Genomic DNA, 27,720 nt, shown 5'->3' with positions numbered 1-27,720 from the left:
CTAGTGGATTCTGACTTGTGGCAACCCCTCGTGTTGCAAAGTAGCACTGTGCTTCATATGGTCTTCACAGCGGTTACCTGTAGGGAGCAGATCATTAGGTCTTTCTTTTGAGGCACATCTAGTTGTTCAAACTGCTAACCTTTCTATTAGTGCCCAAAGCTTTGCCGTTAGCGCCACCCAGGGACTCCTGCTATCACAACAGAACCAACCCCTTCATTCTTGACCTCCCCAGAGATGCTTTCTCTACTACAATCTGCCAGAACAATCAGACTGAAACTACAACTGTAACAGCCTAAACCTGATTGTCCAGGGGCAATACTTCAATCCATAAACCCACTTGCCACACTGGCTGCTATGCAGTGGTTGGAAAGCTCTGTCCCAATCTTTATTCATGAAGGAAGAAGAATGAGAAGTTTGGATAGAAGAGCCTAAAATCCTGCTCATTTATCAGCCAACCTTGGTGCCATGTCAAATCAAGGGCTTGATACCATTTCGACTCCTTTAGACAGATCATGGAATCACAAAGGGATGCCATTGTATAAGCACCGAAATAATAGCCTTCTGAGGTGTCTGAGGTGTCTAGGTTCTTGTTTTCCCTGGAAAAGGAAACCTTGGGCTATTGACTGTTTAATTTTGTGTTACCTAGACTTCTTTAAAGAAATGCGTATATATAATTAATACAATTAAACTTGTATGTAAATGCATTTTATATGCCCTTAACATGTTAATATGGTGTTGGATATAAGTAAAACAAAGCTTTCCAATTTAAATTGTTAGGAAACAGCTATGACCTAACAAAAGTATAAGAAAGATGTATATGACATAACTTTGTCTTTAAGAAATTCACAAAATCACAGATACAAACTTCCAAACATTCAATAGTTGTAAAATAAGTTTATAGGTGCTAAAATTATTTTACATCTAATTTTCTAATAATGTCAATTTAAAAATATTAGGTTTGAATTTAAATAATTTAGTTATAAATATTATAAAATGTAATATTAATTTAAAAATTAGATTAGATTTGTCAGATATCCCAAGAATATAGATTCAACCAGTAAAATAAGCCTGTTGACTTCACAGAACTGAGCTAGGCTGCTTGCTGACTCCCACTCCATCACGGAGTGCTGGCGACTATGCTATAGTACTCAGGCCACAAGTTGTCTGCTTGTGTCTGCAATGCACTTTTTTTTTTTACATTTTACTTTTTTTGTTAAGTACCAAAGATTTATACTTACGGAATTACAATCCTTATTTTATATCTTCGTTAAAACATGTGAACTTTCAAAAACATGTACTTTAGAGAAAATGTCAAATGAAACCATTTTAAGCTTTTCTTTTAACCAGGCGCTTTAATAAATATAGACAAAAGAATAATAGAGGCAGATAGAAGGCATTCAGATTCTGTTTGGGAAATAAAATTTTACACAAAATTATGACCATCAGAGAAGTATTAAATAAACATAAATACCTGATGTTTTTCTCTCATAGTATTAATTTTAATGAGATTAAGTAAAGTTCTTAACTGGCATAATTATATTCTAATGCTATTTCAATAAAACAACACTTTCGAACTTTTCAAAACTCATATACATTTTGATAAACATAAAAAAAAAAACAGTGATACTACTTTGGTGAGCAGTGTCTGGGGTCTTAAACACTAGCAAGTGGCCATCAAAGATGCGTCAATTGGTCTCAACCCACCTGGAGCAAAGGAGAGTGAAGAACTAAAGACACAAGGTAAATATGAGCCCAAGAGACAGATAGGGCCACATAAACCAGAGACTATATCAGCCTGAGACCAGAAGAACTAGATGGTGCCGGACTACCCCATGGCTACCCTGACAGGGAACACTACAGAGAAACCCTGATTGATGGAAGAGGAGAACAGTGGGATGCAGACCTCAAATTCTTCTAAAAAGACCAGAATTAATGGTCTGAGACCAAAGGACCTGAAGTCATGGTCCCTGGATCTCTATTAGCCCAAGACTGGAACCATTCACAAAGCCAACTCCTTGAACAGGGATTAGACTGTTCTATAAGACAGAAAATGATACTGGTGAGGAGTGAGCTTCTTGGCTCAAGTAGACACATGAGACTATGTGGGCAGTTCCTTTCTGGAGGTGAGATGAGAAGACAGAGGGGGACAGAAGCTGGCTGAATGGACACGGGAAATACAGAGTGAGAGGAGGGGTGTGCTGTCTCATCAGAGGGAGAGCAGCTAGGTGTACATAGCATGGTATGTATGCTTTTGTATGAGAGACTGACTTGATTTGTAAACTTTCACTTAAAGCACAATAAATAAAATAATAAAAAAAATAAAAACCAGGGATACTGAATTATATCCCCTGACACAGCTGTGTCCTCTGGGTGTCATGACCTCATGGAAAATAGTTATCAGTTTATCTTCTGTGTAATACAAAAAATAAGAAGATTTTGTAGAGTTCTATTTTCTATTGTTTTTCTTATGAATAACTTTTTTTTTTCTGTTTCCAACTTTAAAATGATAATATAATATCTAATAGGATTTTTAAAATGTATATGCTGCATGGAAACTAGGACAGGCCTCCTCAGGAAGTCCTGTCCCCAAATCCTCAGTCTCACCATCACAAGAAATAATTGTCAGTATTATATGTATATACACACACATATACATATACAGTTGTGAAAATTTATTCAAATCTTTAAAATCAAACCTCTCTAGGGCCATGTACATTTCTCTAATTTGACATCAAAGCCTCATTGATGATCTCTCAGCTAAAGCCATCTTGGCTGAGAATACCATTTCCTTCACTTTCTTTTTTTTTTTTTTATATAATATTTATTGTGTTTTGGTGAGAGTTTACACAGGAAATTAGTTTGTCATTTAACAATTTTTATACATGTTGTTCAGTGGTGTTGGTTACATTCTTCATGATATATCAGCATTCTCATTATATTCATTTTGGTTGTTCTTTTTCCATTACTCTAGCTTCCCTGTTGCTCTTTGCTTTCTCATCTTCGCTCTGGGGGTAAGTGTTAACCATTTTGTTTTCATCTAGATAACTCTTTTGAGAAGCAAGTACTCAATCTGTCTTTTGGCTGGAAAGTGATCTCTGGGAGTGGTTTGAGTTCTAAGTTTGAAGAGTATCTCAGCGCAAAAGTCTCTGCAGTTCAACTAGCCTCTTCCAATTCAGTAAGTCTGGCCTTTTTTTTAGGAATTTCCATTTTTTTCTACAATTTTCTCCCATTCTATCCAGGACCATCTATTGAGTCCCTGGTTCAAGTACGTGGTAGTGGTATCCAGGCACCACCTAGCTCTTCCGGTCTTTAGGTAGTGATGCTGTTGTTCATGTAGACTCTTGGTTCTGTATACTAGTTTCTTTTTTGAATCCTTGGTTTTCTTCTTTCTGTTTAACTCCAGATGAGTAGAAACCTATAGCTGTATCTTATATGGCTGCTCGTAAGCTTTTAAATCCCAGACACTACTCACAAAACTAAAATGTAGAACATTGTGTTTATGGACTATATTATGTCAGTTGACTGAGTTTCCCCACAGGACTATGGTCCTAAGCTCTCAGACTCAGTAGACCAATCCTGTAAGGTGTTTTATTGTGTCTAGGAAGTATCCTTAACTGTACCCCCATGTGCTTTATTTTATACTTGAAAATATATGCAGCATAAATGAACATGTATATACATATGCCTATTTTTTTTTATAGTTATTCATATATGTCCTCCTATATGGTTTTAAAAAACATATCATAAACTTCTGGGGAAATAATAGGATAACTAATATAGTATCAAAAGAACTTTGTGATATATTTTTATATCAGTAGTAATTTATATTATCCTAAGTTTTTCTTTTTTAATTGAAAACTAGAAACCCTGTTGGTGTAGTGGTTAAGAACTATGGCTGCTAACTAAACCAAAAGTTCAGAAGTTCAAATCCACCAGGTGCACCTTGGAAACTCTATGGGGCAATTCTACTTTATCCTATAGGGTCACTATGAGTCAGAATTAACTCAAAAGTAGTGGGGTTTATATATATATATATATATTTAGGAGCCCTTGGTGTCACAGTGGTTAAGAGCTCATGTGCTAACCAAAAAGTTGGCAGTTTGAATCTCCCTGCCACTCCTTGGAAACCCTATGGGGCTGTTCTACTCTATCCTATAGGGTTGATATGAGTCAAAACTGACTTGATGGCACCTAACAAAAACAACACGTGTTTATTCATATTTATATATGCATGTAACCAAACACATATTTTTTAGTTGTTATTGTTGTTGCAAAATGTATACCCTCCAATGAATTCTTTTTTACAAATTTCCACATAAATTGTTCATTGACATTAATGACACTTATCATAAGTTTTCACTGTTCTTGTTAACTTGTGCTCAAACACTCGTCTTTAGTATGGTCATGTTATGCTCACTATTTCCACTCTCATAGCCACATTTCCCATCACCAAAAGAAATAAGTCTCTAAGTTCTAAAGTTTACTTACCCCTCCTCCACTACTGTCCTGGGAAACAACCAATGAACAGTGGTTTCTCTGTATATGATCTTGTCTACTTATAAAAGAGGGACCACATAATCTTTGTCCTTAAATATTTGATTTATTTCACTTAGTATTATGCCCTCCAGCGACCCCCAAATTCAAGTTCATTCTTTTACCATTCTCTTTTTCTTTCCTGCTATTCTTTCCTGGGATAAACCACGGGTTCAAACACTGTGCTCTGCGACATTAACTGTGTGAAATTGAGCCAGTCACATAATCATTTCCTCATCTGGAAGACAGAACAAGCAGATGTATGTTTCAATAAGATCGGTAAAGAATGCCACACAAAAATAAACCAAAGATTCAATTTTCTCTTTGAAGAACAAAAGAGAGAAGCCTACTTTACATATTGACAGAATAAACCCCAATATGACAAGGTCCTTGCTAAAATGATTTTGTTTATTAAAAATAAAAAAGAGGAAACAGAGCTTCTTTTGTAAAAGGAAAACTTTGCTACACAGCTGTGCAAACGAAGAAGCTTGACATTACATTTGACACTCTATTCTGTAGCCAAGAATATTGCTCTGTAATTTTAATAATAATTTGTATGAATCCCCGAGTACTTGTGGAGAACAAAAAAATACATAATGTGGAAAATAACATTTTTTCCACTGATACAAGTACCAATAAGTGATAATATCAATTCTATTTATGACAACACATCATTGTCCAAAACAATAAAACAAAGAAAATCAAAAGAACTTCCTATAATTTTCTGCATAGGTGTGGTTTGTGCAAGGTGAGCAGAGTGGTGACTCTCCGCTATACTCACATGTCCTAAAGGATAGTAGAACCATGATTCCACAAGGTGTTCTTGACATTACAAACATGAGACTGAAAATCCAGAACAAAAACTATTACTAAAGGGACCCTGAAAAATTTTGGAAATTTTTACGACTACACTGTCTGCAATTTTTGTCACCACCTTCTCTGTCTAAATGCAATCATAAGTAAAACAAAACAAAACAAAACAAAAAAATGCTTGAAACAGAAAAGTCTATACAATTGTTTCAGGGAAAGCAAGAAAGAGATAAGAGGTCACTCAGCATCTCACTCTGCAGTTCACACTGGGTGGGAAAGAAATACACATTCATAACTAAAAGGCAGTATTATCTTTACACAGAAAAGAAATGAGTCTAGTGTTTCCCTCGATACCAGGAATAACAATCAGGTGGGCCACCTTGGGACTGGAATGATCCTGAAGTTCAAGAATAGGTCAACATGGTTACAGTGCCTGATGAGAAAAGACATTAGGGTAAAAGTCCTTCCAAGAATACTTTAGAAAGAAAGATGAACAGAAGAAAAAGGACAATAGGAGGAAAGCATTGAAGAGTAGGAGAAGACACAGCACTGGAGGAAGGCACTAAGACAGCACTTCTGCTTGTGCTCAGTTTGTAATTCTCTTCACAGTTTTCTTCAGAGCAAGTCTGACATCCTTTTTTGTGAGGCTATAGATGAGGGGATTCAGCATGGGCACCACATTGGTGTAAAACACTGAGAAAAATTTTCCCTGCTCCACAAACCCAGTAGATGATGGTTTGACATGGGTGAGCATTCCGAATCCATAGAATAGACCAACAGTAATTATGTGGGAGCCACAGGTGTTGAAGGCTTTGGATCAACCCTTAGGTGATGACATTTTAAGGATATGGAAAATAAACAAAACATAGAGAGAAAGACAATGAGGCTAGGTGCTATGATAACTGTGCCTACAATAATGGAAACCACAAGCTCATTGGCATAGGTCCTGCTGCAGGAGAGCTGGAGGAGGGGGAAGATGCCACACATGTAATGGTTGATGATGTTGGAGTCACAAAAGATCAACCTAATCATACACCTGGTGTGTACCAGGGCATCAGAAAACCCCATCATATATGAACCAAACATCAACAGAGAACAGAATTTAGTGGACATGGTGACTGTGTACAGCAGGGGCTTGCAGATAGCCACATAGCGATCATAGGCCATGGCTGTCAACACATAGCACTCAGAGCTGACAAAGAAGCAGTAGAAAAATAGCTGAGTCATGCATCCTGCAAAGGAGATAATGTTTTTCTCTGAAATAAAGCTCATCAGCATTTTGGGAGTAATGACAAATGAATAGCAGAGGTCAATGCAGGACAGATTGAAGAGGAAAAAGTACATGGGGTATGAAGGTGAAAATCTGGGCAAATCAGTTTAATTAAGCTTAAATTCCCCATGACAGTGACCACATAATTCACCAACAACAGAAAAAACAGGGGCAGCTGGAGTTCAGCTTGGTCTGTGAATCCCATAAGGATAAACTCAATCACTGAACAGTCATTTTTCATAGCTATTCACTTCACCAGTGTGATCTGTGGGAAGAGAGGTAGAAGGTGACATTAGCAATGAACTCTTGTTCTCTATCTCCAGAGGGAGAGCTGGAGTTGCTGGTTTACAAACTCAGAATTGTCTGAAGACCCAGAGTAAGGCATCTAAGAAGCCTGATTCCTATGGTGATTCCTTTGGGTCACCCATTTTCCCCTACTTTTTACCCTTATTGGGTGCTTCTGTGTCATAAAGAATTCTGCTAGATCACCAATATCTCTGCACATCATTTCTTCTTTTCTACTCAGTGATATCCCCCAGTTCCTTCCCCCTGAGTATTGTGACTAAAAGGGGCAATGAATAGTGATGTTTCCCAGAACCTTTTATTTATGTAATTGAGACTTTGAAGGTAATTATCAAGGCAGAGGTGATTCAACACTCACATTCTTTTTCCTGTAGTCATCACCACTGCTGGTGTTTCCTACCCACTGTCCTGAGGGGAACAAAATTTGATGATGAAGGAGGCAATAGTCATGAGCTCAGTCCTCAGTCTTTGACATGCTAGAAGAGGGATCCTAGGGTATTCTCTATAATTTGTATTTGAGAATTGACCCAGGAGGTGCTCTTGATTTGCAAGGAGTAAAACAACTACCTTATATAAGCCTCCAAAACAATCATCCTGCTTCAGTGGGGATGTATTTCATGGCCTGTAGTTCTGGAGAAATGGATGAGTAGAGCAGAAATTATTCTGTCCCTAATGATTTCCTCCCATGTTTGGTGTAGAGCCTCTTAGGTGTAGAAATTACTGAGCCTGTGTTTGCATCCTATGTCATAAAACGAATATTGGATCCTTTGAGACTCAATGTGCTATTCTGTTTATAATATCACACAAGACATTCTAAATTCCCAGAGCAGAAAAACGAGTGGCCTCTTTGCCACTCCCCTAGTTATCCCCTCAGAGTCAACAATGCACAGCTTTTAAAAAGGAATGTTCAGTGGTATTGTTACCCGCCGTTAGTAGTTCTTTCTATGATTCCATAGGATTTCTTAGTAAAATAACAAATTATTTCCTTAGTGCTATATGTGCTTGTGGATTTCACCTCAATGGAGACATGTTGTAGCAAAGTGGTTAAGAAAGACAGCCCTCAAGACAGACCGAGTTTAAACCCCGACCTCGCCACTCCCTAACTGTGATAATTTAGACAAGCAATTTAATGTCTTTGTTCCTTGTATCTTCATTGGGGTTTAAATTAGTTAATTCACATGAAGTATTAGAATCGTTTTCACTGGCCTATTTTTTGGGAAGTGGACTGCCAGGTCCTTCTTGCTAGCCTCTCTTAGTCTGGAAGCTCTGCTGAACCTTTTCCACCGCCAATATTTGAAATACCTGTAGTAAAGCTTTTGGTGTCACAGCAATACGCAAGTCACCACAGTATGACAAGCTGACAGGTTTAATTTCTTTTGTTAAAAAGCAGAGATGTCACTTAAAGGACTAAGGAGCACCTGACCCAAGCCCTGGTGTTTTTAATTGCCTCATATGCATGTGAAACTGGACAGTGAATAAGGAAGACTGAAGATGAATTGATGGCTTTGAGTTATGGTGTTGGTGAAGACTATAAAATATACCATGGATTGCTAGAAGAAGGAACAAATTCTTCTTGGAAAAAAGGGAGCCAGAATGCTCATTAGAAGCAAGGATTGCGAGACTTTATCTAACATACTTAGGACATGTTATCAGGGGGGACCAGTCCCTGGAGAAGGAAATCATGTCTGGTATAGTAGAGGGTCATTGAAAAAGAGGAAGACATTCAATGAGATGGAATGACACAGTAGCTGCAACAATATGCTCAAGCACAACAGCAACTGTGAGGATGGCACAGGACTGGGAGGTGTTTCATTCTGTTGTACATAGGGTCTCTGTGAGTTGGAACTGACTTGATGGAACCTAACAAGAACAAACATAGAAGTGTTCCGGATTAGAAGCTTCTCTTTCTCCTTATCGATATTTATAGCATAGGTTTCTCAAACTTGCCCCTACTGACACTTTGGCCCTGACAATTCTTTGTTGTGGGGAGCGGTCTTCTATATTAAAGAATAAACAGCACCCCTGGCCTCTAGTCATTGTATACCATTAGTACCCTCTCCCAGTTGCAGCAACCAACTATATTCTCACCTCAGATCACATCGTCTACTATAAAAAGTGAATAATCATGTATCACACAGCACTACTCATTAGGAGGATTTATCTCTCGATATAGTTTTTCAAGGAAACCCTGGTGGTGTAGTGGTTAAGTTCTACGGCTGCTAACCAAAGGGTCAGCAGTTCAAATTCACCAGGCACTCCTTGGAAACTCTACGGGGCAGTTCTACTCTGTCCTATGGGGTCGCTATGAGTCAGAATCGACTCGATGGCACTGGGTTTGTTTGTTTGTTTTTTATAGTTTTTCATGGACATTCTTGAATGTCTTTCACCTTGTACTGGTGTACAGCAGACAGATCCTCAAATCAAGCTCAGGACTTCTCCTCCTCCTTCAATGGTTATATACAAACCCAGATAGGGCCATAAGTACCAGCAAGAGAAGGAGGCTGGCGAAACAGTATTGCATGACGTTTGTATCTGGGCTACCTGTTCATGCAGCCTACTGGTACCCTCTTGTTGTGTCAGGGTTAAACCCAGAGGTACTATTTCCATCTACTGGCCCCATATAACTTGTGACATGAGGATCTGATAGAACCCAGCTCCTAATGGCAGTTCCAGCTATGTGCTCAAATAGTGTCTCAGGGTTAAACATTCTAAATCTACTAGGGCCCAAAATCATATAAGAAGTTTTTTCTTAAAAGGTATGTAATTTTCCACTGTGGATGGCATGGCCTTGACTGAGAGCCCTAGGGGCCAGCATAGTGATTCTCTCACTGGAGCTTGCCATACACTCCACATTCCATCTTTTCCCATCATTAACAACTTCAGTAGCATTAAGTCTGTTAGAGTTTAAGACCCAAGTGCAGGGCTACAGAGCTGCCATTTCCAGAGATTTTTCTTCTTTGAGCCCCACTCATTTGAACTGACTTCCATGTTACACAGTGTATTCCTAAGAGTGGAATATGCTGCCTCCCTAACCCTTCTTTGTGATAGAGGATGCAACAATTTCTCTTTTATTTTGGAAGGGATATCCCAGCGTGCCTCTGAAAACAGGACACATACAAGTTCAAGTGAAATGGCAGGTTCCTGAAAGTTAGTAGGGTTTACTTTCCATTCCCTGGGTAACGAGTCCTACCATTGCCTCCAACATACTAGCCACCTCTAGTTCTTACTACCTTATCAGAAATATGACATCAGTGCAAAAGATCAATGTTTTCTTTGGTAGAATACCCAGGCTGTTTGAATCTATTCAGAATACCTCAAGACAGAGTCAGAAGCAGTAACATAATCCCCTCCAAAATTGTGTCTAATATTACCCTTTCCACTTGAATGCAAACTCATTCTGATACTTTTTTCAGATCAAAACAGACAAGAATGCATTTGTGAAATGATTGACTGTATAATGTATATCTAGATCCTTATTAATCTATTCTAGCAGTGATTACATGTGTGCTACAACAGCTGTTCACAAAGAAGATGCTATCGTGTCTATAGCCAGTGCTGAGTTTCTGTTTATGGGAATGGGAAAGTAAGTGCTTCAAGTCGGCTTTGCTTTCAGCAAGCAAGTCTGTGTTATCTGCACACGACACCTTGTTAATGAGTCTTCCTCCAGTCCTGATGCCCTGTTGTTCATGTAGCTCAGCTTCTCAGATTATTTGCTCATAATACAGACTGAATAAGTATGGTGAAAGGATACAACACTGATCCACAACTTTCTTGACTTTAACCACATAGTAGCCCCTTATCCTTTTCCAGTGACTACCTCTTGGTCTATGTACAGATTCCTCATGAGCACATTAAGTGCTCTGGAATTCCCAGTCTTTGCAATGTTATGCATAATTTGTCAAAATCCACATGTTCAAGTGCCTTTGCATCATCAAATAAGCACAGATATACATCTTTCTGGTATTCTCTGTTTCCAGCCAAGATCCATCTGACATTAGCAATGATACCTCTCCTTTCAAGTCCTCTTCTGAGTCCAGCTTGAAATTTCTGGCAGTTCCCTGTTGATGTACTGCTATGCCACTTTTGAATTATCTTCAATGACATTTTACTTGTGTGTGATATTAATGATATTTTGATAAATTTTAGAGGTGGAGCAAGATGGCGGAATAGACAGATCCTTCCGGCGAGCCCTCTTTACAACAGAGACCAAAAAATAAAACAAATGAAACAAGTATAATTAAGAGAAGCTAGGAGCCCTGAGCATCAAAGGCAAGCTTAGAAAACAAACTGAGGGGCAGGGGAGGAAGAGGCGGGTCAGAAGTGGAGAGGAGTTGCTGCACCTGAATCGCGATGAACCCTCAGGCACCATTCCCAGGAGTGGCTGTGGCGGGCTGATAGTAGCGTTTGGCCACACTTTCCTCAGGTAAAAGCAACCAGCCACACAGCTTACTCACATATCCATAAACAGAGAAGAATGGCGTGCTCGCCAAATCTATGTACTTGCATATTTTTACTGTGTCCTCCCACCTCCAAGCCAGGTTCATTGTCTGAATTCCCTGGGCCTGAGATAGGCACTGTTGAGCACCTAGAGCCATCCTCCCAGCCTTGGAAAATGAAAAAAATTGCAACTGGGGGGCAATATAATTTGCCAACTCCCCTGACTGTGGAAGCTCAAGACAGAACCTGTTCCTGTCCAGGCGTAAACGATCCATGGACTTTGATCACTTTTCCAATCTCCATGAGGGCCTATTTCAGGAGAATAGGCCCTTGTTGGCAGACTTGAACCATTTCAGCTGTGTGGTGGAGAAGTGGGTGTTTGATGTTTGACATTGCTTTACCTATTAAACAAGGCCCTCACCTACCCACATCAGGGACCTAAGGACTGGTAGCTCCACTCAGGACACCCAGGCACCCACTACAGAGGCCCAAGGATAACTGGTACCTCCCAGTCCGTACAACCAAAAGCATTGGGTACCCATGGTCCATCTGCAGAACCCACCCACCTGTATGCTCTAGGGAACAGGGACACACTTTACACAGAGACACTAAGGGGTCGGTTCTCAGCCCTGTGCCTTGTTCAGAGTGTGACCCCCTGCTGCAATCAGATACCGGTACATTCATTAATCACCCCTGCTCCTCTAAGGTTGTAGGACAGAGCCTGTACCACACAATTGATGATCAACTGCCTGAACACCTGAGCTGAATTCATATAAGGAAACTGAATGGAGTCCTAGACTGATATGCCTGATAAAAGCTGTAGCCATCTGAAGAAAGGACATCAGAGATCTAAAGGCAAATAAGAAGCTAGCTCACTCAAGCAACCCATTTGGTTATATCAAAACAAAACAAAGCAAGAAACTATGACACAGTAAGCAAGCATAAACTAAAAATATAACTTATAGATGGGTAAGAGACAACAGTCAACATCAAATCACATAAAGAAACAGACCATGACCACCTCAACAAGATCTCAAAAACAAAGAATCCAGGGATCTTCTAGATAAAAGTCCATTCCTGGAATTACAAGAGGCAGAATACAAAAGATTAATATACAGAACCCTTCAAGATATCAGGAAGGAAATGAGGCAATATGCAGAACAAGCTAAGGAACACACAGATAAAGCAATTGAAGAAATTAGAAAGATTTTTCAGGAACATAAAGAAAAAATAAATAAGCTGGAAAAACCCATAGACAGACAGCAATCAGAAATTCAGAAGATTAACAATAAAATTACGGAAGTAACAAACTCAATAGAAAGTCAGAGGCGCAGAATTCAGCAAGTAGAAGCCAGGATTTCTGAACTTGAAGATAAATCACTTGGAACTAATATACCTGAAGAAAAATCAGATAAAAGAATTAAAAAAAAATGAAGAAACCTTAAGAATCATGTGGGACTCTATCAAGAGAAATAACCTACTAGTGATTGGAGTACCAGAACAGGGAGGGATAACAGAAAATACAGAGAGAATTGTTGAAGATTTTTTGGTAGAAAACTTCCCTGATATCATGAAAGACGAGAAGATATGTATCCAAGATGCTCATTGAACTCCACATAAGGTAGATGTTCATAAAAAGTTACCAAGGCATATGATAATTGAACTTGCCAAAACCAAAGATAAAGAGAGAATTATAAGAGCAGCGAGGGATAAAAGAAAAGTCACCTGCAAAGGAGAGCCAATAAGAATAAGTTTGGACTGCTCGGCAGAAACCATGCAGGCAAGAAGGCAATGGGATGACTTATCTAAAAAATTGAAGGAAAAAAATTGCCAGCGAAGAATCATATATACCAAAACTGTCTCTTAAATATGAAGGTGAAATTAGGACATTTCCAGATAAACACAGCTTTAGGGAATTCATAAAAACCAACCCAAACTAAGAAATACTAAAGGGAGTTCTTTGGTTAGAAAATCAATAATATCAGGTATCAACCCAAGACTAGAACACTGGTCAGAGCAATTAGAAGTCAACTCAGACAGGGAAATTAAAAAAAAAAAAAAAGCAAGATTAAAAAAAAAAAACTCAAAACAAGGTAACAATGATGTTATTATATAAATGAAGACAACATTAAAACAATAAAGAGGTACTAAGAAATCTAATCATAGCTCTTCCATACGGAGAGTAAGACATGGCGATACAAAGAAATAAAAGTTACATTTAAATTTAGAAAAATAGAGATAAATCATAAGGTAGCCACAAAGAAGACAAGCTATCCTACTCATCAAAACAAAATACAGGAAAAAAATAGAGACTCAGCAGAAACAACATCAACAACCATGAATATGGAGAAAAGAAAATATATAAAGACAATCTACTCAGGATATAAAATTAAGTGGGAAAAAGAAACTATCAACCACACACAAAAAAAGACATCAAAACGATAGCACTAAATTCATACCTATGCATAATTGTGCTGAATACAGATAGACTAAATGCACCAATAAGGAGACAGAGAGTGGCAAAATGGATTAAAAAACAAAATCTGTCTATATGCTGCCTACAAGAGACACACCTTAGACTTAGAGACACAAACAAACTGAAACTCAAAGGATGGAAAAAATTATATCAAGCAAACAACAACCGAAAAAAGAGCAGAAGTGGCAATATTAATTTCAGACAAAATTTCAGACTTTAAAGTTAAATCTATCATAAAGGATAAGGAAGAACACAATATAATGATTAAAGGGACAATATACCAAGAAGATATAACCATATTAAATATTTATGTGCCCAATGACAGGGCTGAAAGATACATAAAACAAACTCTATCAGCATTGAAAAGTGAGATAGACAGCTGCACAGTAATAGTAGGAGACTTCAACACACCGTTTTCGGTGAAGGACAGGACATCCAGAAAGAAGCTCAAAAAAGGCATGGAAGATATAAATGCCACAATCCACCACCTTGACCTCATAGACATATACAGAACACTCCACCCAACAACAGCTAAGAATTATTTCTTTTCTAGTGCACAGAAAACATTCTCTATAATAAACCACATATTAGGTGATAAAGCAAGTCATAGCAGAATCCAAAACATTGCATCTTCTCTGACCATAAGGCCATGAAAGTGGAAATCAATAACAGGAAAAGCAGAGAAAAGAAATCAAACACTTGAAAACTGAATAATACCCTGCTCAAAAAAGACTGGATTTTGGAAGACATTAAGGATGGAATAAAGAGATTCACAGAATCCAATGAGAATGAAAACACTTCCTATCAGAACCTCTGGGACACAGAGAAAGCAGTACTCAGAGGTCAATTTATATCAATAAATGCACACATCCAAAAAGAAGAAAGGGCCAAAATCAAAGAATTATCCCTACAACTTGAACAAATGGAAAGAAACCCTCAGGCACCAGAAGAAAACAAAAAATAAAAATTAGAGCTGAACTAAATGAAATAGAAAACAGAAAAACAATTGGAAGAATTAACAAGAACAAAAGCTTTTTTTTTTTTTTTTAAATTAACAAAGTTGATAACACAGTTTCCAAACCAACAAAAGAAAAACAGGAGAGGAAGCAAATAACCCAAATAAGAAATGATATGGGCTATATTACGACAGACACAACTGAAATTAAAAGAACCATATCAGATTACTCTGAAAAACTGTACACTTACAAATGTGAAAACCTAGAAGAAATGGATGAATTCCTAGAAACACATTACCTGTCTAAACTAACACAAACACAGGTAGAACAACTAACCCAATAAGAAGAGATAGAAAAAGGTTACTAAAAACTCCCAACAACAAAAAAGCCCTGACCCAGACAGCTTCACTGCAGAGTTCTACTAAAGTTTCTGAGAAGGGTTAACACCATTACTACTAAAGGTATTTCAGAGCATAGAAAAGGACAGAATACTACCTAACTCATTCTATGAAGCCACCATATCCTTGATACCAAAACCAGGTAAAGACACCTTAAAAAAAAGAAAATTACAGACCTATATCTCTCATGAACTTAGATGCAAAAATCCTCAAGTAAATTCTAGCCAATAGCATTCAACAACATATCAAAAAAAATAATTCACCATGACCAAGTGGGATTCACACTAGGTATGCAGGGATGGTACAGCATTAGGAAAACAATTAATGTAATCCCTCACATAAATAAGACAAAAGACAAGAATCACATGATTTTATCAATTGATGCAGAAAAGGCATTTGACAAATTTCGACATCTATTCATGATAAAAATTCTCAGCAAAATGGGAATAGAAGGAAAATTCTTCAACATAATAAAGGGCATTTATACAAAGCCAATGGCCAACATCACCCTAAATGGAGAGAGCCTGAAAACATTCCCATTGAGATCAGGAACCAGACAAGGATGCCCTTTATCACCAATCTTATTCAACATTGTGCTGGAAGTACTACCCAGAGCAATTAGGCTAGATAAAGAAATAAAGGGCATCCCGACTGGCAAGGAAGAAGTAAAAGTATCTCTATTTGCAGATGAAATGATCTTATGCACAGAAAACCCTAAGGAATCCTCCAGGGAACTACTGAAACTAATAGAAGAGTTCAGCAGAGTATCAGGATACAAGATAAATATACAAAAATCAGTTGGATTCCTCTACGCCAACAAAAAGAACCTCGAAGAGGAAATCACCAAATCAATACCATTTACAGTAGTCTCCAAGAAGATAAAATACTCAGGAATAAATCTTACTAGAGATGTAAAAGACTTATACAAAGAAAACTACAATACACTTCTGCAAGAAACCAAAAGAGACTTACATAAGTGGAAAAACATACCTTGCTCATGGATAAGAAGACTTAACGTTATTAAAATGGTTATTCTACCAGAAGCTAGCTATACATTTAATGTAATTCCGATACAAAATCCAACAACATTCTTTAATGAGATGGAGAAACAAATCACCAACTTCATATGGAAGGGAAAGAGGCCCAGGATAAGTAAAGCATTACTGAAAAAGAAGAACAAAGTGGGAGGCCTTACTCTACCTGATTTTAGAACCTGTGGGGTTATACTGCCACAGTAGTATACTACTCGTACAGGTACAACAAGATACATAGACCAATGGAACAGAATTGTGACTCCAGGCATAAATCCATCCACATATGAGCAGTTGGTATTTGACAAAGGCCCCAAAACACTTTAATGGGGAGAAGACAATCTTTTTAACAAATGGTGCTGGCATAACTGGATATGCATCTGCAAAAAAAATGAAACAAGACCCATACCTCACTCCAAGCACAAAAACAAGCTCAAAATGTATCAAAGGCCTAAATATAAAAGCTGAAACAATAAAGATCGTGGATGAAAAAACAGGGACAACATTAGGAGCCCGAATACATGGCATAAACAGTATATAAAACATTGCTAACAACGCAGAAGAAAAACTAGATAACTGGGAGCTCCTAAAGATCAAAGACCTATGCTCATCCAAAGACTTCACCAAAAGAGTAAAAAGATTACCTACAGACTGGGAAAAAGTTCTTAGCTATGACATTTCTGATCAGCACCTGATCTCTAAAACCTACATGAAATTGCAAAAACTCAACTGCGAAAAGACAAATAACCCAGTTAAAAAATGGTTAAAAGATATGAACATTCAGGTAGCTAACAGATAGAAGAGGAAATGCTCACGATCATTAGCCACTAGAGAAATGCAAATTAAAACTGCAATGAGATTTTATCTCACTCCAAGGCTCACATTAATCCAAAAAACACAAAACAATAAATGCTGGAGAGGCTACGGAGAGATGGGAACACTTATACACTGTTGGTGGGAATGTAAAATGGTACAACCACTTTGGAAATCGATTTGGCGCTTCCTTAAAAGCTAGAAATTGAATTACCATACGATCCAGCAATCCCACACCTTGGAATATATCCTAGAGAAATAAGAGCCTTTACACGAAAAGATATATGCACACCCATGTTCATTGCAGCACTGTTTACAATAGCAAAAAGATGGAAACAATCAAGGTGCTCATCAATGGATGAATGGATAAATAAAATATGGTATATTCACACAATGGAATACTACCTATCGATAAAGAACAGTGATGCATCTGTGAAACATTTCATAACATGGAGGAATCTGGAAGGCATTACGCTGAGTGAAATCAGTTGCAAACGGACAAATATTGTATAAGACCCCTATTAGAAAAAAATTTTTTTTTTTTTCCTATTAGAAGAACTCAAGAAATAGTTTAAATAGACGAGAAAATATTCTTTGATGGTTACGAGAAGGGGGAGGGAGGGAGGGTAGGAGAGGGGTATTTACTAATTAGATAGTAGATAAGAACTACTTTAGGTGACAGGAAAGGTAACACACAATACAGGCAAGGTCAGCACAACTGGACTAAACCAAAAGCTAAGACGTTTCCTGAATAAACTGAGTGGTTTGAAGGCCAGCGAAGCAGGGGCAGGGGTCTGGGGACCATGGTTTCAGGGGATATCTAAGTGAATTGGCATAATAAAATCTATTAAGAAAACATTCTGCATCCCACCTTGGAGAGAGGCATCTGGGGTAGTAAACACTAGCAAGCGGCCATCTAAGATACATCAGTTGGTCTCAACTCACCTGGATCAAAGGAGAATGAAGAACACCAAGTATATAACGTAGTTACGAGCCCAGGAGACAGAAAGTGCCACATAAACTGGACAGGACATCAGCCTGACTCCAGAAGAAGTAGATGGTGCCTGGCTACAACCGATGACTGCCCTGACAGAGAACACCTGAGGTAGCAGGAGAGCAGTAGGATGCAGACCCCAAATTCTTATAAAAAGACCAGACTTAATGGTTTGACTGAGACCAGAAGGACCTTGGTGGTCATGGCCCCCAGACTTCCTGTTGGCCCAGGACAGGAACCATGCCAAAAGCCAAGTCTTCACACAGGGATCGGACTGGAAAATGGGTTGGAGAGGGATGCTGGTGAGGAGTGAGCTTCTTGGATTAGGTGAACATTTGAGACTGTGTTGTCATCTCCTCTTTGGAGGGTAGATAAGAAGGTAGAGGGGGTTAGAAGCTGGTGGAATGGACATGAAAAGAGAGCGGAGGGAGGGAGTGGACTGTCACATTAGGGAGAGAGCATTTGGGAGTATGTAGCAATCAGTAGTTTGTAGTACATAAGTTTTTGTGTGAGAAACTGACTTGATTTGTAAACTTTCACTTAAGGCAAAATAAAAATTAAAAAAAATCATGTTCAGTTTTGACCAAAAAAAAAATATGGGCCACATATCTAAACGTAAAACCATAAGATTTTTAGATGAGAACAAAACACAAACTTTGTGACCTAGGCTTAGGCAAAGATTCCTAAGATACAATACCAAATGCACAATCTATAAAAGGAAAATGTATATTCAGTTGGATGTTAACAAAATTAAAAAGTTTTTTTCTGAAAAATATAGTATTAAAAGGACAAAAGACAAGATAGACTCAGATAAAATATTTTCTATATGTAATAGAAAACTTTTACTGGAAATATATAAACCAAACCAAAATCAAACCCATTGCCGTCGAGCCGATTCCAACTCATGGTAACCCTATAGGACAGAGTACAAATGCTCCATGGGGTTTCCAAGGAGTGGCTGTTGGATTTGAAAGGCTGACTTTTTGGGTAGAAGCCATAAGATGTCATAGCTCCTAACCACTTCACCACCAGGGCCTCTAAAATACATAAAGATTCAAGGATAGGAAAACAACTAATGCATTGAAGAAACGTGGGAGACATGTGAACAGATGATTCACCAAAGAAGATACATGAATTGCAAAAATAAATCCATAGTAATAAATTTGTTTAAGGTGTAGGTTTTGAGAGGCAAGAGGGCACTTCATTGAACAGTGGAGGTAACCTCTGCGTTCTTGTTCATGGAGACTGGATGGGTGTATTCTTAAAAAGCCATCAAGCTGCACACTCAATATTTATACATTTTTCTTTATGTTAATTATACCTCAAGAAATAAAATTTAAAATATGGAAAATAGAAACACATTACATTATTACATACAGAAAAACAAAGGTAAGAATGACAACAGGTTTTGTTTTATTGAAACACTATAAGCCAAACAAAAAATTTGTCAATTTAGATTTCTATGCTCAGTGAAAATATTTTTCAATAATTAAGAAGAAATAAGCATTTTATAAACATATAAAAACTAAAAATTATAATAACTAGCCCCTATAGTGGCACATAAGGAGCCCTGGTGGCACAAAGTTTAAGCACTCACCTAGCTAAAAAATAAGAGTTCTCAGCCACGAAGAAACTGCACGGACTTGGTGATCTGCTCCCATAAATTTTGCAACCTAGAAAACCCTGTGGGGCAGTTCCACTCTGTCATATGCGATCACTAATAGTGGAAATTGACTCATTAGTACCCAGTAAAAACAGCATAGTGACACAAAGAATAATGGTTAGCTGTTGTTTTTAGGTGCTGTTGAGTCAGTTCCAGCTCATAGCTGTCCTATGCACAGCAGAAAGAAACACTGCCCACTCCTGCGCCATCCTCACAATTGTTGCTATGCTTGAATCCATTGTTGCAGCCACTGTGTCAATCCATCTCATTGAGGGCTTTCCTCTTTTTCACTGACCTTCTACTTTACCAAGCCTGATGTCCTTCTCCACAGACTGATCCCTCCTGATAACATTCCCAAAGTATGAGAGACATAGTGTCTCCATCTTTGCTTGTAAGGAGCACTCTGGTTGTACCTCTTCCAAGACAGATTTGTTCATTCTTTTGGCAGCCCAAGGTATATTCAATATTCTTCTCCAACACCACTATTCAAAGGCATCAATTCTCCTTCAGTCTTCCTTGTTCATTGGGTAGCTCTCACATGCATATGAGGCGATTGAAAACACCATGGCTTGGATGAGGTGTACTTAGTCACCAAGGTGACATCCCTGCTTTTCAATACTTTGAAGAGGTCTTTTGCAGCATATTTGTCCAATGCAATGGATCTTTTGATTTCTTGACTGTTGCATCCATGGATGCTGATTGTGGATTCAAGTAAAATAAAATTTTTGACAACCCCAACTTCCTCTTCGTTTATCATGATGTTGCTTATCAGTCCAGATGTGAAGATTGTTGTTTTCTTTATATACAGGTATAATCCATACAGACGGCTGAGGTCTTCGATCTTAATCAGTAAGTGCTTCAAGTCCTCTTTACTTTCAGCAAGCAAGGTTGTGTTATCTGCATAATGCAGGTTGTTAATGAGCCTTCCTTCAATCCTGATGCCCCCTTCTTCTTCATATACTCCAGCTTCTCAGATTATTTGCTCAGCATACAGATTGAAGGTACGGATAAAGGAAAAAAACCTGATGCACATCTTTCCTGACTTTAAACCATGCAATATCTCCTTGTTGTGTTCAAACGACTCCCTCTTGATCCATGTACAGATTCCTCATGACGATGACTAAGTATTCTGGAATTCCCATTCTCTGCAATGTTATCCATAATTTTTTGTGATCCACACAGTAGAAGGCCTTAGGATAGTCGATAAAACACAGGTAAACATTTTTATGGTATTCTCTTCTTTCAGCCAGGATCCATCTGACATCAGCAATGATATTCCCAGTTCCAAGTCTTCTTCTAAATCCAGCTTGAATTTCTGGTAGTTCCTATCTGTATAGTGCTGCAACTGCTTTTGAATGATCTTCAGAAAAATTTTGCTTGCATGTGATATTAATGATATTACATATGTTACCTCCTGAAATGGTTGAACATTGACGAATTCTTTTTGGTGTAGTGACTTTGTGTACTTCTTCCATCTTTTCTGGTGCTTTTTGCATTGTTTAATATTTTCCCTATAGAATCCTTCTGTGTTGCAACTTGAGGCTTGAACTTTTTCATTAGTTTTTCAGCTTCAGAAATGCAGAATGTGTTCTTCCCTTTTGGTTGTCTATCTCCAGGACTTTGCACATGTCATTATAATACTTCACTTTGTCTTCTTGAACCACCCTTTGAAATCTTCTGTTCAACTCTTTTACTTCATCATTTTTTCCTATCATTTTAGCTACTCGACATTCAAGAGCAATTTCAGGGTCTCTTCTGACATCCATTTAGGTCTTTTCTTTCTCTTTTGTCTGTTTAACAACCTCTTGCTTTCATCATGTCTGATGTCTTTGATGTCATTCTACAACTAGCCTGGTCTTCATTCATTAATGTTCAACTCGTCAAATCTATTCTTGAGATGGTCTCTAAATTCAGGTGGGATATATTCAAGGTCGTACTTTCACTGTCGTGGACTTGTTCTAATGTTCTTCAGTTTCAGTTTGACCTTGCATATGAGTAATTGATGGCCTGATCCACAGTCAGTCCCTGGCCTTGTTCTAACTGATGAGATTGAGCTTTTCCACTGTCTCTTTCCACAGCTGTAGTCAATTTGATTGCTGCATATTCCATCCAGCAAGGTCCATGTGTAGAGTTGCTGTTTATCTTGGCAAAAAAAGGTATTCGAAATGAGGAAGTCATTGGCCTTGTAAAATTCAATCATGTGATCGCTGGCATCCTTTCTATTACCAAGGCAATATTTTCCAGCTATTGATCCTTCTTTGCTTCCAACTTTTGCATTCTAATCAACAGTAATTATCAGTGCACCCCGATTGCATGTTTGATCAATTTCAGATTGGTAAGAAGTCTTCAATTTCTTCATCTTTGACCTTAGTGGTTGATGCGTAAATTTGAACAATAGTCATGTTAAGTGGTCTTCCTTGTAGGTGTATGGATATTATCCTATCACTGACAGCATTGTACTTCAGGATAGATCTTGAAATGTTCTTTTTGACCATGAATGCAATGCCATTCCTCTCCAAGGTGTTATTCCTGGCATAGGAGACCATATGATTGTCCAATTTGAAATGATCAGTATCAGTCCATTTCAGCTAGCTAATGCTTAGGATATGGATGTTTATGTGTTCCATTCATTTTTGATGATTTCAAATTTTCCTAGATTCATACTTCATACATTCTAGGTTCCACTTATTAATGGAAATGGTTAGTGGAGAAATGGAATTTCTTTCCTTCACATCCAATGCCAACATTTTCAAAAATTCTAAAGTGATAGAGTCTGAATCAGTGAAGTTTTATGTTAGTTTTATTAAAACTGTACATTTGAAAGACATATAAAGAGTAGACTAGAATAGAGCCCTTGGCTAGCCTTGCAGTTAGATTACCTAAAAAGTATAGTTTAAAATTATAAATCATGGTTTTATTAATAACAATTTAAATTTGCTTACTTACTTGAAATTTTGAATGGTTGTGAATAATAATTTTTGCTTTATCATTTTTTAACTCGAAAGATATTTTGTAAATGTAATGCTTTTTTTTGCTGAGTAATAAGTGATAATAGTAATACATAAATAATAATAAATAAACAACACTATAAAAACCAAAACCAAACCCATTACTGTCGAGTTGATTCCAACTTATAGCAACTCTGTAAGACAGAGTAGAACTGCCTCATAGAGTTTCCAAGGAGCACCTGATGAATTTGAACTTCCGGCCTTTTGAATAGCAGCCATAGCTCTTAAGCACTATGTCACCAGATTCCATGCTATATAATATAAGCAATTAAATTACTAGTGGTGTAGCTTTCATAGCCACATTCATAGAACTAGTCAGATTACTATGAATAAAATTGGCATTTGGGAAAAAAATAAGTTCAATTAAAAATCTAAGTTGTTGCTTCATTTAAGTAAAAAGTTCAGATGTTTCCCTGGACTCAGGTGAAACTTGATCTAGCAGTTAAGATGATATGATCAAGGTTTGGTTTCTCTTTGTCTTTTTCTTCACCTAGCTTCCTCAATATACATTCCTTTTTAATAGAATTTCCTCTTACAAGATAGTCACTGACAGGTCTAACGGCTCCCAACTTCTGTCAAGCGAGTATGAAAGCTTAAAAATTATCATCCACAAGTGCTTCTGGTTTGGTGGGCTTGATTATCAAAGTCAGAAAAGGCCAACTTACTGTCTAAGACTCAAGAATAACCAGTGCAATTGTCCTTCAAAATCAGTCAATAACTAGAGAATTCCATCAGTCAGAACATTAGAAATGAGAAGTCAGTGGGCCAGGACAATTTAGAAAGAGGAGCATTTTAGTTTAGAATAGAGGGGTAATTAGACAAGCTGAGAGGACCAATGGATTTATTCTAGACAAATAAGATGGAACTAGTTTGTATGCTGAGGAACAGACAAAAAAAGGGCACATGGAGAGAACCTGGGAAGAAAAGAATCTAAGTGATTGCAAATTTCTGTGAGCCCATCTAGGGCTGGAGAAATCTCTCAAATTTGGAAATTTGATTATTTTATGTTGTGTATATTTTTATTTTCTTCAAAAGTTTCATTCTGAAAAGTATAGCATGAAAAAGCTGTTGTACAGTGAGAAAATAATGACAAAAGCAGGGTCCTCTACAGAGAGAAAAGATTAACAGTATATTCTGGTTGACCAGTTATAATGGTTCAGGAAGAGGAATCAAAGTGAGAGAAACAAGGAAATTCAGATAAAGAATTCGTGAATATCTATACACTAATCTCATCTAAGTACTTTCTCCCCAAAATATTTTGTTTACATCATTTATTTTAATTTTATTTTTATTACTGTGCTTTAGTGAAAGTTTATAGCTCATGTTAATTTCTTCTTCAAAAACTTATACACATATTGTTTTGTGACATTGGTTGCAGTCCTCACAATATGACAGCACCTTCCCCTTTTCTACCCCGGGGTCCTTGTGTCCATTCGTCCCATTCCTATCCCTTCCTGTCTTCTCATCTTGCTTTTGGACAAAAGCTGCCCATTTGGTCTCCTATATCTGATTGAACTAAGAAGCTCATTTCTCACTTGTATTATTTTGTTTTATAGTCCTGTCTAATCTTTGTCTGAAGAGGGGGCTTCAGGAATGGTTTTAATTTTGGGTTAACAGAGCATCTGGGGACCATAGTTTCTGGGATTCCTCCAGTCTCTGTCAGGCCGTTAACTCTGGTCTTTTTACATGAATTTGAATTCTGTTTTTCATTTTTCTCCTGCTCTGTCTGGGACTTTCTGTTTTGTTCCCTGTCATGGCAGTCATTGGAGGTAGCTGGGCACCATCTAGTTCTTCAGGCCTCAGGATGGTGAAGTCTCTGGTTCTTTTGGTCCTTCAGTCCTTTGGGCTAGTATTTTCCTCATGTCTTTGGTTTTCTTCATTCTCCTATGCTCCAAGTGGGATGGGACCAACAGACGTGTCTTAGATGGATGCTTGCAAGGTTTTAAGACCCCAGATGCTACTCACAAAAATAGGATGTAGAACATTTTCTATATAAACTGTATTGGGTCAGTTGACCTAGATTTTCCCCAAAACTATGGTCCTGAGGCCTCACTCCCAGCTACTCTGTCCCTCAAAATGTTTGGATGTGTCTAGGGAACATCTTTGCTTTTCCTTTGGTCCAGTTGGGGTGACATCCACTGTATTGTGTTCTATCCTTTCTGAAGTTTGCCCTTGTCTACTATCTAGTTAGCCATTTTCCTCCCCCTCCCTCCCCACACTCATAGCCATCAAAATACTTTTTTCTGTGCTTAAACCTTTTCTAGAGTTCTTATAATAATGGTCTCATACAATATTTGTCCTTTCGTGACTGACTTATTTCACTGAACATAATGCCGTCCAGGTTCATCCATGTTGTGAGGTGCTTTGCAGATGCATCATTGTTCTTTATTGTTGCATAGTACTACATTGTGTGTATGTACTGTAATTTGTTTATCCATTCGTCTGTTGATAAACATTTAGGTTGCTTCCAGCTTTTTGATATTGTGAATAGTGCTGCAACCAACATGAGTATACATATGTCTGTTCCTGTGATATCTCTTATTTCTTTCAGGTATATTCCTAGGAGTGGAGTTGCTGGATCTTATGGTACAAAGATCAGCGGGAAAGAGGAAGACACTCAATGAGATGGATTGACACAGTGGCTGCAACAGTGGGCTCAACCACAACAATGATTGTGAGCATGGCGCAGGACCAGTCAGTGTTTCGTTCTGTGGTATATTAGATCTCTATTGGAAGGCCTGGTGGCATACTGGTTAAGAGCTACAGCTACTAACCAAAAGGTCGGCACTTTGAATCCACCAGGTGCTCCTTGGAAACTATAGGGAAGTTCTACTCTGTCCTACAGGGTCGCTATGAGTCGGAATTGACTCAACGGCAGTCGATTTTTTTTGTTTGTTTTTTCGTGAGTTGAAATGGACTCAATGGCTCCTAACAACAACAACAGCGTGGTATTTCTATATCTAGCTTTTAAAGAAAATGGCAAATCATTTTCCAAGTGGTTGTACCATTTTACATTCCCTCCAGCAGTTTGTAAGAGTTCCAATCTCCACACAACCTCTCCAATCTTTGTTATTTTTTGTTTTTTGGATTAGTGCCAGCCTTCTTGGGGTGAGATGGTACCTCATAGTAGTTTTGATTTGCAATTCTCTAATGTCTAATGATTGTGAGCATTGCTTCATGTGTCTGCTAGCCACCCGAATGTCTTCTTTGGTGAAGTGTCAATTCACATCCTTTGCTCATTTTTTAACTGGTTTATTTGTCTGCTATTTTGTGCTAATGAGGGCAGGAGGTGTTGAATCAGCCCACACAGGTCTAGGCAGGGGTGCAGAGCACTGCAATTTTGTGGACCCCTTATGCCAGTGGCTGGACAAAGGGACAGGCCTCCCAACTTGCCCTGAATTCCTGGTTTAGGGGGTATGGCCGTTTTTAAAGCCACAAGATTGGTGTGGGCACTGAGAGCCCTGAGTTACTGGATTGGAGGTTGTGGCAGTTATTGAACACTGGTGTCACAGTAGAGTGTGGTGAGGGGTGGATGAGAGGAAGGAAGTACTTCTCCGCTATGAAACTCTGGGGGGTGGGTTATTTTTCCCCTCACATGATAGGTTAAAAACTTGCACTTAAGTTTTGCAGTTCTGATGTGACCCCTACTTGGTCCTGGTGGTGTGTGCATATTCTTTGATTCTTGGCTGAACCTGATGTGGTGGAGCTTGTCTTTGGATGCTGCATTTGCCTCAGCCCCTGTGGACTACGCAGACTCAGCTAGCAGGGCGCTGGTGATCTCTCCATCTGTACTTCTCCGATATAACTGTCTCTCCTTCCACCTGCTGCTAAGTCTGATTCTTCAGCTTTGTTTTTCATGATTAGGGTTCCTAGATTGTCAAAGGTAGTTGGTTAACTTGTTTTTTTCTGGTCTTTGTTGTAAAAGGTTCAACAGGAAGTGTCTGTCTATTCTCTATAATATAAATCCATCAAGTATTTATATTCAATAAATATAAATACCTTATGTTTCACTCTCATAGTATTAATTTTAATCAAATTAAAGTTAACTGGCATAATTATATTCTATATCTATTCTTAAAACACAATGTTTTCAACCTTTTCAAAACTCGTATACATTTTGATAAACATCAAAAGAAACAGAGTCACTGAATTACATCCCCTGACACAGATGTGTCCTTTGGGTGTCAAGACATCATGGAAAATAGTTATGAGCAGTAGACAGTTTATATTCTGTATAACACACAAAACATGAAGAATTTGTGGAGCTTTATATTCTACTGTTTTTATTATGAATAACTTTTTTCCTGTTTCCAAATTTAAAATGATAGTATAATATTTAATGGGCTTTTTAAAGTATGCATAAACCCAGACACCAAACCCTTAGCCATCAAGTCGGTTTGACTCTTAGTGATCCTATAGAACAGGGCAGAACTGCCCCATAGGGTTTCCAGGGCTGAAATCCTTATGGAAGGAGATTGTCACATCTTTCTCCCTCGAAGCAGCTGGTAGGTTCAAACTGCCGACATTCAGTTAGCAGCTGAGAACTTAATGACATGCTTCCTCAGGGAGTCTTCTCCCCAAACTCCTCAGTCTCACCATCACAGGAAATGATCACTATTATTAATATATATATATATATTTCTATACACACAGACACATATATACACACACACATATGTAGTGAAGAAATATTTATTCAAATCCTTAAAATCAATCTAGGGCCATGTGCATTTCTCTAGTTTGATATTACAACCTCATCGATGATCTCTCTGCTACCAGCATCTTGCCTGAGGACATCATTTCCTGCGTTTTTGGTAAAAGCTTACAGGAAAGTAGGTTCTTATTGAACAATTTCTATACATAGTGTTCAGTGACATTGGTTACATTCTTCACAGTATATCAGCATTCTCCTTTTTTCTATTTTAGTTATTGTTTCCAATAATCTAGCTTCCCTATCCCCTCTTAGCTTCTTATCTTTGATCTAGAATAAATGTTAACCATTTTTGGTTTCGTCTAGATAATTATTTT

At 38.0% G+C, this 27,720-nt stretch overlaps 1 pseudogene; it reads right to left on the bottom strand.

The window, feature by feature from the left end:
* Positions 1–2,879: 2,879 nt before the first annotated feature.
* Positions 2,880–7,484, bottom strand: LOC100654272 (olfactory receptor 143-like; annotated as a pseudogene).
* Positions 7,485–27,720: the final 20,236 nt, after the last annotated feature.

This window comes from Loxodonta africana, chromosome 15 (genome assembly GCF_030014295.1).
Source record: "Loxodonta africana isolate mLoxAfr1 chromosome 15, mLoxAfr1.hap2, whole genome shotgun sequence".
In the NCBI taxonomy this organism is placed as follows: Eukaryota; Metazoa; Chordata; class Mammalia; order Proboscidea; family Elephantidae; genus Loxodonta; species Loxodonta africana.
Note: the sequence above shows the minus strand (reverse complement) of the source record. Positions and strands in the feature narration are given on the sequence as shown.